This window comes from Thalia democratica, unplaced genomic scaffold, assembly GCF_965202585.1.
Source record: "Thalia democratica unplaced genomic scaffold, ktThaDemo2.hap1.1 HAP1_SCAFFOLD_171, whole genome shotgun sequence".
NCBI classification, from domain to species: Eukaryota; Metazoa; Chordata; class Thaliacea; order Salpida; family Salpidae; genus Thalia; species Thalia democratica.
In genome coordinates this window covers 17501-27500 of record NW_028139305.1, presented here as the reverse complement: position 1 = coordinate 27500, position 10000 = coordinate 17501, and the positions used below count along the sequence as shown (strand labels likewise).

General features: G+C 28.6%; 5 non-coding genes across 5 annotated transcripts in view; all 5 read right to left on the bottom strand.

The window, feature by feature from the left end:
* LOC145845853 (small subunit ribosomal RNA) overlaps positions 1-1112 on the bottom strand; it is a 1808-nt gene extending 696 nt beyond the window's left edge. Inside the window, exon 1 of the ribosomal RNA XR_014370548.1 lies at positions 1-1112. This exon is cut by the window's left edge and continues 696 nt beyond it. This is a non-coding gene — a ribosomal RNA (small subunit ribosomal RNA).
* Positions 1113-4904: 3792 nt separating this feature from the next.
* LOC145845850 (5S ribosomal RNA) lies at positions 4905-5023 on the bottom strand. Its single transcript, XR_014370546.1, has one exon. It is a non-coding gene; the product is annotated as a 5S ribosomal RNA (ribosomal RNA).
* A 2746-nt stretch (positions 5024-7769) lies between these two features.
* Positions 7770-7888, bottom strand: LOC145845839 (5S ribosomal RNA). The gene has a single exon (XR_014370535.1). It is a non-coding gene; the product is annotated as a 5S ribosomal RNA (ribosomal RNA).
* A 1777-nt stretch (positions 7889-9665) lies between these two features.
* Positions 9666-9780, bottom strand: LOC145845844 (U5 spliceosomal RNA). The gene has a single exon (XR_014370540.1). It is a non-coding gene; the product is annotated as a U5 spliceosomal RNA (small nuclear RNA).
* An 81-nt stretch (positions 9781-9861) lies between these two features.
* Positions 9862-10000, bottom strand: part of LOC145845836 (U2 spliceosomal RNA) — a 196-nt gene continuing 57 nt past the window's right edge. The window contains exon 1 of the small nuclear RNA XR_014370532.1: positions 9862-10000. This exon is cut by the window's right edge and continues 57 nt beyond it. This is a non-coding gene — a small nuclear RNA (U2 spliceosomal RNA).

Sequence of the window (10000 nt, the reverse complement as noted above, 5' to 3'; positions counted from 1 at the left end):
GGAACCCAAAGACTTTGGTTTCCCGGAAGCTGCCGGACAGTTCTTAAGTTCGACACTGCCCGATCGCTAGTCGGCATCGTTTAAGGTCAGAACTAGGACGGTATCTGATCGTCTTCGAACCTCTGACTTTCGCTCTTGATTAAAGAAAACATTCTTGGCAAATGCTTTCGCAGTCGTTCGTCTTGCGCCGATCCAAGAATTTCACCTCTAACGGCACAGTACGGATGCCCCCGTCCGTTCCTATTAATCATTACCTCGTGCTCCGAAAACCAACAAAATAGAACCGAGGTCCTATTCCATTATTCCATGCAACATTATACAAGCGTAAAGCCTGCTTTGAACACTCTAATTTTTTCAAGGTAAACTTGCCGGACCACCGCAACACTCAGTTAAGAGCACCGCGAAGGCACCGACCAACAAGAACAACGAGGCCAGTGCTAGCCTTTCGACCGACCAACCTCGCCGTCCCTATATCCAACTACGAGCTTTTCAACCGCAACAACTTAAATATACACTTTTGGAGCTGGAATTACCGCGGCTGCTGGCACCAGACTTGCCCTCCAATGGATACTCGTTAAAAAGTTTAAAGTGTACTCATTCCAATTGCAGGACCTCGTACGAGGTCTGCATTGTTATTTTTCGTCACTACCTCCCCGAGCCGGGAATGGGTAATTTGCGCGCCTGCTGCCTTCCTTGGATGTGGTAGCCGTTTCTCAGGCTCCCTCTCCGGAATCGAACCCTGATTCTCCGTCACCCGTTACAACCTCGGTAGGCCGATACCGTACCGACGATAGTTGATAGGGCAGTTGCTTTAATGAGATGTCGCCAGCACTAGGCCGTGCGATCCGCAAGCTTATCCAGAGTCACCATTGTAACGACCCGAAAGCCGGTTAGTTTTGGTCTGATAAATGCGCGCCTCACGTCAGTTCGGCGCTTTACGCATGTATTAGCTCTAGAATTGCCACAGTTATCCATGTAAAAGCGTACAATCAAATGAACCATAACTGATTTAATGAGCCATTCGCAGTTTCACTGTACGTGAGCTCGTACTTACACTTGCATGGCTTAATCTTTGAGACAAGCATATGACTACTGGCAGGATCAACCAGATAACTATCCGAGGGCTTTTAAACCCGTTGCTCGACTGAGCGTTTTTACTGTATAAATACAGACCTTTTCTATCACTCGGCTTAAAAGCCTTGCGAACGTTACTGAAAGTCGGCGCCGGCCTTTTGCTGTTTAAAGCGCCAGCCCGCGTCGACTGCAGCATGCAGCTATACAACTGACTGTTCTTTCTCCCGACCAACCGTTTGCCTTCTGCCGGTTAACTCGTCAGCAGCAACACGCCATCTGTCTGCTGCAGTTACCCGCCTCGAGCCGTGCCTGCCTGCGTCGGCTACTCGTCTCGACGACTTCGCAAAGCTATAAGCCTACCGCCGCTGGACGCTTGTAGTTTTTCATACGCTGCTCCAATGCGTTTACATAGCACGTTCGCCGCCGCTGCAATAGCCGCGCCTCGGGTGCTAAACAGTAATGCTTTAAGCCCGCTTTCTCGTCAAGTCGACCGAACGCACAAACACGTCTCTCTCACTAGTGTAAAGTAATGCATACGTGTATGATGCTCAAATGTTGTTGTTGAACTTTTTTTGCCGATTTTTCCCGATTTTTTTTAAATTTCTTTGTTTCTTTTCAATTTTTTTAATATTTTAAGCTTATTTATGCTACGTTTAAATGTTTTAATACTTTTTTTATACTTTATTTAATATGTTTAAAAGAAATAAATAAAAAATAATATATATAAACTACTTTTTTTTAATGTTTTAAATATGTTTGTTTATTATAAATAAACTTTATTTGTATTATTTTTTATTTAAACTTACTTTTTAAATCTTAATATTTGTTTTATCGTTTTAAGCACATTGCGATAAATATAATAAACAAAAAATTGAATAAAAATAATAATAATAATAAAAAAAAAAAAAAACATAAGCTTATTTTATATGTTTTATTTTATTTTTATTTAAACTTACTTTTCAAACCTTAATACTCGTTTTATTTTTTTAAGCAGATTGCGATAAATATAATAAACAAACAGTTAAATAAAAATAAAATAAAAAAGTCAAACATAAGCTTATTTTATATGTTTCATTTTATCTTTATTTAAACTTACTTTTTAAACCTTTATAGTTGTTTTATTTTTTAAGCACATCGCGATAGATATAATAAACAAACAATGAAATAAAAATAATAATAATAATAATAATAATAAATCATAAGCTTATTTTGTATGTTTCATTTTATTTTATTTAAAACTTACAATTTAAACCTTTGTATTTGTTCTATTCTTTTAAGCACATCGCGATAAATATAATAAACAAACAGTTAAATAAAAATAAAATAAAAAAGTCAAACATAAGCTTATTTTATATGTTTCATTTTATCTTTATTTAAACTTACTTTTTAAACCTTTATAGTTGTTTTATTTTTTAAGCACATCGCGATAGATATAATAAACAAACAATGAAATAAAAATAATAATAATAATAATAATAATAAATCATAAGCTTATTTTGTATGTTTCATTTTATTTTATTTAAAACTTACAATTTAAACCTTTGTATTTGTTCTATTCTTTTAAGCACATCGCGATAAATATAATAAGCAAACAATTAAATAAAAATAATAATAATAATAAAAAAATCATAAACTTATTTTATATGTTTCATTTTATTTTTATTTAAACTTACTTTTTAAACCTTTATAGTTGTTTTATTCTTTTAAGCACATTGCGATAAGTATAATAAACAAACAATTGAATAAAAATAATAACAAATAAATAAAACAATACGGCTAAACTATAAAAAGAAAACTAAATAACTGATAAATACTTGTAAAATATTATTTGAAACATGTATTTTGAAACCCAACACGATTGAAATATAATTATAGCAATAAATAAAAACTTTTTATAAACAATTCAAACAAATTTACAATAAATCTAATGTATTTTTTTATAACTTTCTTTTAACTTACCTTTTTATTGAATAAGCAACTAAGCTGATAGCATAATAACTATCAAGAATAACCTTAAAATAAATAATATATTTTTTATTTAATTATAAAGTAGTCTCCCTTTTTGCTTCTGGTTTAATCAAAGTTATATAACACATACTATAGTAAGTTAAATAAAGTAACTAAATAGAATTGTATAATTTAATAACTTTAAAATAACTATCAAAACAACTAAATATTTAGTATACAATTGATATGTAAATTGTGTAGTTAATTGAAAGTAGTCTCCTTATTTGCTTCTGGTTTTACTTAAGTTACATAACATTAAATAAACATATTTAATAAACGTAACCATCAATACTGTCATTTAAATAAAACTAAGTACAAATACATTGAATTAACATTGCTAGTATCTGTTGGTAACAATAAATAACCTATTATGACTCACAATACAACAGTGCGAAATTTATTTTTCATTTGATTTTTCAGGTATTTTATTTGTGGAAATAAACTATTTTATTACATTAGAAACTAATTGAATTTTTCCTATAACTATACCTATTATTATGTTTAATATGCTTAAAAGTATTAAATAAAATGTCGCGATTATATAATAAACAAACAATCGAACAAACAAACAAATAAAAATAAAAATGAACTATTTTTTTAAACTTATATTTCAACTATATGTCTTATTTTATTTTCATTTAAACTTACTTTTAAACCTCAGTATTTGTTATATATATTTAAACACAATACGATAAACTATAAAACAAACAACAAAATAATATAATCACACTAAGCAAATAGCTAGAATAAAAATAAATAGTTCAATATATATGTCATATTTCTTGCATTTTTAAAAACTTGTTACTTGTTAAACATATTTATTTAAACATGCTTCTTTAAAATATAAAACTAACAGTTCTACAAATAAAGAAATTAAAATTATAACATAACACAATACACATAACACTAACTTTTCATAAATTAGATATGCAAATATGAACAAAATAATAACTAAATTGTAAACTGTGAACTTATAATAATAATTGCATATTCACTATTCAGAATAGCTTTTTATTTAATACACAACTGGTTTGCAAATTGTGTAGTTTATTGAAAATATAATCCCGTTTTTGCTTCTGGTTTAAATAAAGTTATACAACACATACTAAAAGTGAATTAAATAAAGTAATTCACTACTATCTATTAAATAAAACTAATTTACAAAATACATTAAATTAAAGTGAACTTATAAACTTATAATAATAATTGCATATTCACATTTAAATATAGTATACAATTGTTTTGTAAATTGTGTTGGTTCCATTCAAGTACTCTACTTTATTGTTTTGTTTTAGTTTAGTTTAAGCCTAGTTATATCACATTCAATACACATAATAAAGTAAATCAAATAAACTCTATAAATTTAAACTAATTAGGAATACATTTAATTAACATAGAACATTAAAAAGACTTTGCTAGTATCTGTTGGTAACAGTAAATAACTTATTATGACTCACAATACAAAATTGCAAAATTTATTTTCGTTTGATTTTTCAAGTAGCCACGCTTTTACTTGTTTGTGGACAAAAAGACTTTTAAGTTTTAGTATAAAAGATATAATTGTATTAATTTTAACTCAGAAAATTGTACTCTACAAGATGGTGCCATTATTTTTTCGATATCTCAAACTGGTCAAACCACTTTTTTAGCGCTCTAATTGGTTTAAACAGCAAATAACGTTATCTGATTGGCATAGGTTTTTATTTGCTAATAACTAGATTTTTCTTTTCTTTTAAGCGTTAAAGAAATGTAAATAAACGAGTAATAAGTATAAATAGGTCAGAAAGAAAAATAATCCAAAAAAGATGAAGTCAAAAAGCAAAAGCCTACGGCACGTGGTATTCCCAAGCGGTCACCCATCTAAGTACTAACCACGCCCGACACTGCTTAACTTCCCAGATCGGACGAGATGGGGTGTGCTCAGTGTGGTATGGTCGTAGGCGTTTGAAAGCGTTTACAAGCCTTTATAAACCCTTCGGTTTGTTTAAAAAACATATTTGCATTTGATTTACAATCAATTTGATATTTTAAAATTATTCCTTATAAAATTTTAACCTGAATTAACTTTTTTTTTGTTTTTTTAATCAACAGTTACTCCCAAACTGTACTAAAACTGTATTGTAACTGTACAAAAGTGTTTGTTTAAATAATTGTTATCTATAAATTACCTAAGACCAGGACAAGTAGAAGTAAAGTTTATTGAATTATTATATTATTGAATAAAATAAAATCGTAAAATAAAATAATACAATATGTTTACAATTTGTCATTGATCTATCCATTTATGTTATTGCATTACAAATACAAACATTGCATACATTCAAGAGTATTATTCATCAATCTTTTCAATATAATAAGTTTTAAATTTATATTTATTTTTGAATAATTCCTGACATTTTAGATTACCTGAGATTTTTTTTTAGTTAAATTAATTTTAGTAATTAAATACTTGACGTTCGATTTTGTTTAATTTGATAACTCAACCATGTTTATTTTTTTTTACTAATTTAAAAGAACTATTAAACTAAAAGACATTACATACAGCTTCTAAAAGTTTTAAACACCTCAAAAAATATTATTATTTTAAAGATATATTAAAGAACTAAACAGATATTACTCCTAAAAAATCTTGTTAATAATATATAAAAAGTACTCAAAGTCAGACTCGGAAATATATATACTGTTGTATATCTTACTTGAAGTTCACTGTAATTGACACTAACAAAATTGACACTAACAAAATTATAAAAATCAACCTATTTATATAGCAAAATATTTCTTTATCTTTGACGTGGCGCGGTGGGTCAGTGGTCTCATCAGCTGACTCATAAGCAGAAGGTTGAGAGATCGAATCCCGCTAGTCGTCACGTAACACCACTATCGTTCAATGTTCGGGCTTCAAATTCTTTGAGATTATACTGTACTATTTATCTATCTAACTAATCTATCTAACAAATGTTGTTCAATCTAGGTTGTGGGTACTTGGGTCGAGTAATGCCTTTGACCTACAATCTGTTGTTGATTGTCAACATTCCTCTATCTATCAATAATGATTATATTCAATATTAAATGTTGATTAATTCAGTTGTAAGAAAACCAGTGCGCTGGTTAGGTTGGGTAAGGCCTTCGACTTACAATCTTGGGGATTATCAACGTTCATCACAAGTACAGTAACGATCTCATTGAATTTCCAGTTGGAACATTGGATTGTAGTGGTGGCCTACTTTGTAGGTTTTTTGCCTAGTTTGTTTTTTGCCTAGTAGTGTTTGCCTAGTTTGACAAACTATTGTATATATATTGTATAACTTTATTTGTATTATTTTTTATTTAAATTACTACTTATTATTAAAGAATTAAATTTTCTTAGAAAAAAAAACTATGTATTTTAACTAATGCTTATTTTATATGTTTTGTTTTATTTTTATTCAAACTTACTTTAAACCTCTGTATTTTTTATACAATACGATTAAACTATATAACAGAAAAATAATTAAATAATCAAACTATTGAATAAGCAGTTAATTAGTGTGTTTTTTATGCTTCTTTCATTTTTAACTTACTTTTTAACCATATTTCTTTTATTAAAGTATAAAACTAACAGTTACTAAAATAAAATAATCATAAAGCCAATACACAAAACACTAATTTAAATATGCAAACATGAATATAGTTATGAAGTAAAGTTATTCAAAGCTTATAATTGTGAAGCTTTTGTATAATATTTCAACTACAGTGAACTTCAAGTAATTTAATAAGTTTTTTTTTTGTAATAACTACAAAATTGGTATTTTATTTTATTATTAGCAACTAAATATTTATATTTATTATACTTAAAAAAAAACTTCTATACTAACTCTAATATTGATATTTCAAAGCATATTAAAACATACAAACTTTACCAACTAAATATTTATTTTTATTTTTATTATTATAACTTTCAAACATAAGCTTGTATACCTTATATACCTATATACCTCATATAGTAGGCTTGACATAACATAACATTATTTAATTCTTTTTGTTTGAAATAAACTCATTTAGTTATTAGTAAATTACAACATAAATGTTTATAACAATAAAACTAAGATTTAGCTTTTGAGTTAGTAAACTTTGATAGTTTTCTTTTAATAGTTTAACAGTCCTTATTTAAGTTCAAACAAAATTGCTGTATATTTAATACACATACAAAAGTAAACTAAGTAAACGTAATTCAATAGTTTCTATTAAGTAAAAGTAATTACAAATACATTAAGTTAATACAAAACTTTAAATAGCTTTTGCTAGTATCTGTTGGTAACAGTAAATAACTTATTATGACTCACAATACAAAAGTGCAAAATTTATTTTCGTTTGATTTTTCAAGTAGCCACGCTTTTATTTGTTTGTGGACAAAAAGACTTTTAAGTTTTAGTATAAAAGACTAATTGTATTAATTTTTACTCAGAAAATTGTACTCTACAAGATGGTGCCATTATTTTTTCGATATCTCAAACTGGTCAAACCACTTTTTTAGCGCTCTAATTGGTTTAAACAGCAAATAATGTTATCTGATTGGCTTTTGGTTTTTGTTTGCTAATAACTAGAATTTTCTTTTCTTTTAAGCGTTAAAGAAATGTCAATAAATGAAAAATAAGTGTAAACAAGTCAGAAAGAAAAATAGTACAAAAAAGATGAATTCAAAAAGCAAAAGCCTACGGCACGTGGTATTCCCAAGCGGTCACCCATCTAAGTACTAACCACGCCCGACACTGCTTAACTTCCCAGATCGGACGAGATGGGGTGTGCTCAGTGTGGTATGGTCGTAGGCGTTTGAGAGCGTTTACAAGCCTTTATAAACCCTTCGGTTTGTTTAAAAAACCTATTTGCACTTAATTTACAATCGATTTGATATTTTAAAATTAATCCTTATAAAATTTAATTTGATGTAAGTATTTTTTTTATTAAAACCTTTTTTTTTTTTGGTGTTTTAATTACAATTACTCCCTGTAACTTTATTAAAGACTTTGTTTAAAAGATTGTTAACTATATTCTATGTTTAATAATATGATAATTAGAAGTAAAGTTTATTAAGTGATTAAAATAAATAAGAATTATTGTTAAAATAAACATTTCGGTAACATGTTGTGTTAGTTTGTTTTACTATTTCTCATTGTTCTATTTATAGAGTTCAAGAATATTTATAGTTAGTTAGAGTTTTCTAAAGAATATCTCATACTACATCAGATTTTACGATTAAATAATTTATAACTTATAATTATATAATTATAGATTATACAATAAATATAACTTAATTTAAGGTAATAAAATATTTGACGTTTAATTTAATAACTCAACTATGTTTATGTTATAAAATGATAGTATATAATACACATACATTATAATATAATAATATGTATAACTAGTTGTTTACTTTAAAATGAATAATTAAGTGGAAGAATTAAAAGAACTCACATTTTTGAAGAGAGCGTGGAAAACCAGAATATTCTTTTGAAACATTTATTAAATTATCGATAAATATAAAATACAACAGAATTAAACATATAAACGTAACTGTGGTTGCCTAGAAACTAAACAAGAAGTTTTTTAATAAAAATATAAAATAATTATTATATAGAAGTAAAATAAAATAAAAGTAATATAAATTATATATTTTAACTAAAAAACAAAGCACGAGCGATATTAGCGCAATGTCAGAGTATGAGTTTATAATAAAGGAATTGCTTCCTTGGTGTTGATACTTACCTTATTCAAATAGAATACATATTCAGCGATCAGGCTTGTATTTATCTTAGCGCGCGTAACACAACGTTTGTGGGTTTTGGCACACTTTTGTCGATAGTGGGCGCCCCGCCTCTTAAGTACAGAAATTTCGGGAATTTTCGATTTTTGGAATTCTGACTCGACAGATCGTTTTTGTTTGGTCCGGAGACCCCGTAAAAAATTTTTCAGCCCATTTGAAGCATGATGAAAAAATGTTATTTCGACCCCCTTTTTTTAGGGGTTACGGGGACATCGACCCATTTTTTGGGAATAAAAAACTCCTAGAAAAGGACCACTTTTCTTCTTTTTTCGAATTTCGACTTTTTATTTTTTTGGAAAATTTTTCTATTTTCTTTGTTTGTTCTATTATAAGGTCGAAAATATTTTTTTTGAGCTTCGCAACGCATAAGGACTAACGTAAGGTAAGTTTTAAGGATTTTTTTTTTCGATAATTTTTTCTATATTTTTTGTTTGGTCCATTACAAAGTCGAAAATATTTTTTTACGGCTTCTAAACGCGTGTAGATTAACCGTAGGGTAGGTTATTTCGAAATTTTAATCTTTCAATATTAATAATATTTTACTAAATTGTTCGATTATGAGGTTTTTATGGCTCTTTCAGCACCCAATAAGTACATTAGAAAATAAAACATGAAATAAAAACATCAACTAAAATGAAAATAACATATTCTGTGAAAAAACCTACGAAAATTCTTTATGAAATTTTCTTTGTCACATAATTGGAAGCTAAGAAAAACCGGAAAATAATTCTTCTTGAGCCATTTTTTTGTATGATAAATAGTATGCAAGCTGCCGATGTCAGAAGACTGTCGACAGCCGAAAAAAAGTCTGTTAAGACTCATTGAAATTGCTCCTGTCCACGGAAATCTTTAGTAAAAGGCGAAAGATTCATTCGTGTACTGAACTGAAGCCAGAGTGATTAGCAACGGTTGCCAAGGCTTTTTCTATGGGCTTTACCATGCTACAGGTTGTGAATAAATGTATACAAACTCCCCCAGAGGGGAGGCGAGCCGATTCCGGAGGTACTGCAATACCGGACCGACTCTTGACGAGCAGGACAATAAATTGTCTGAACTGCACGTCGGTTGACAAAAAGTCGTTTGATCATGGGAAGGACGCGTGGTCCTTCTCGAAGCGAT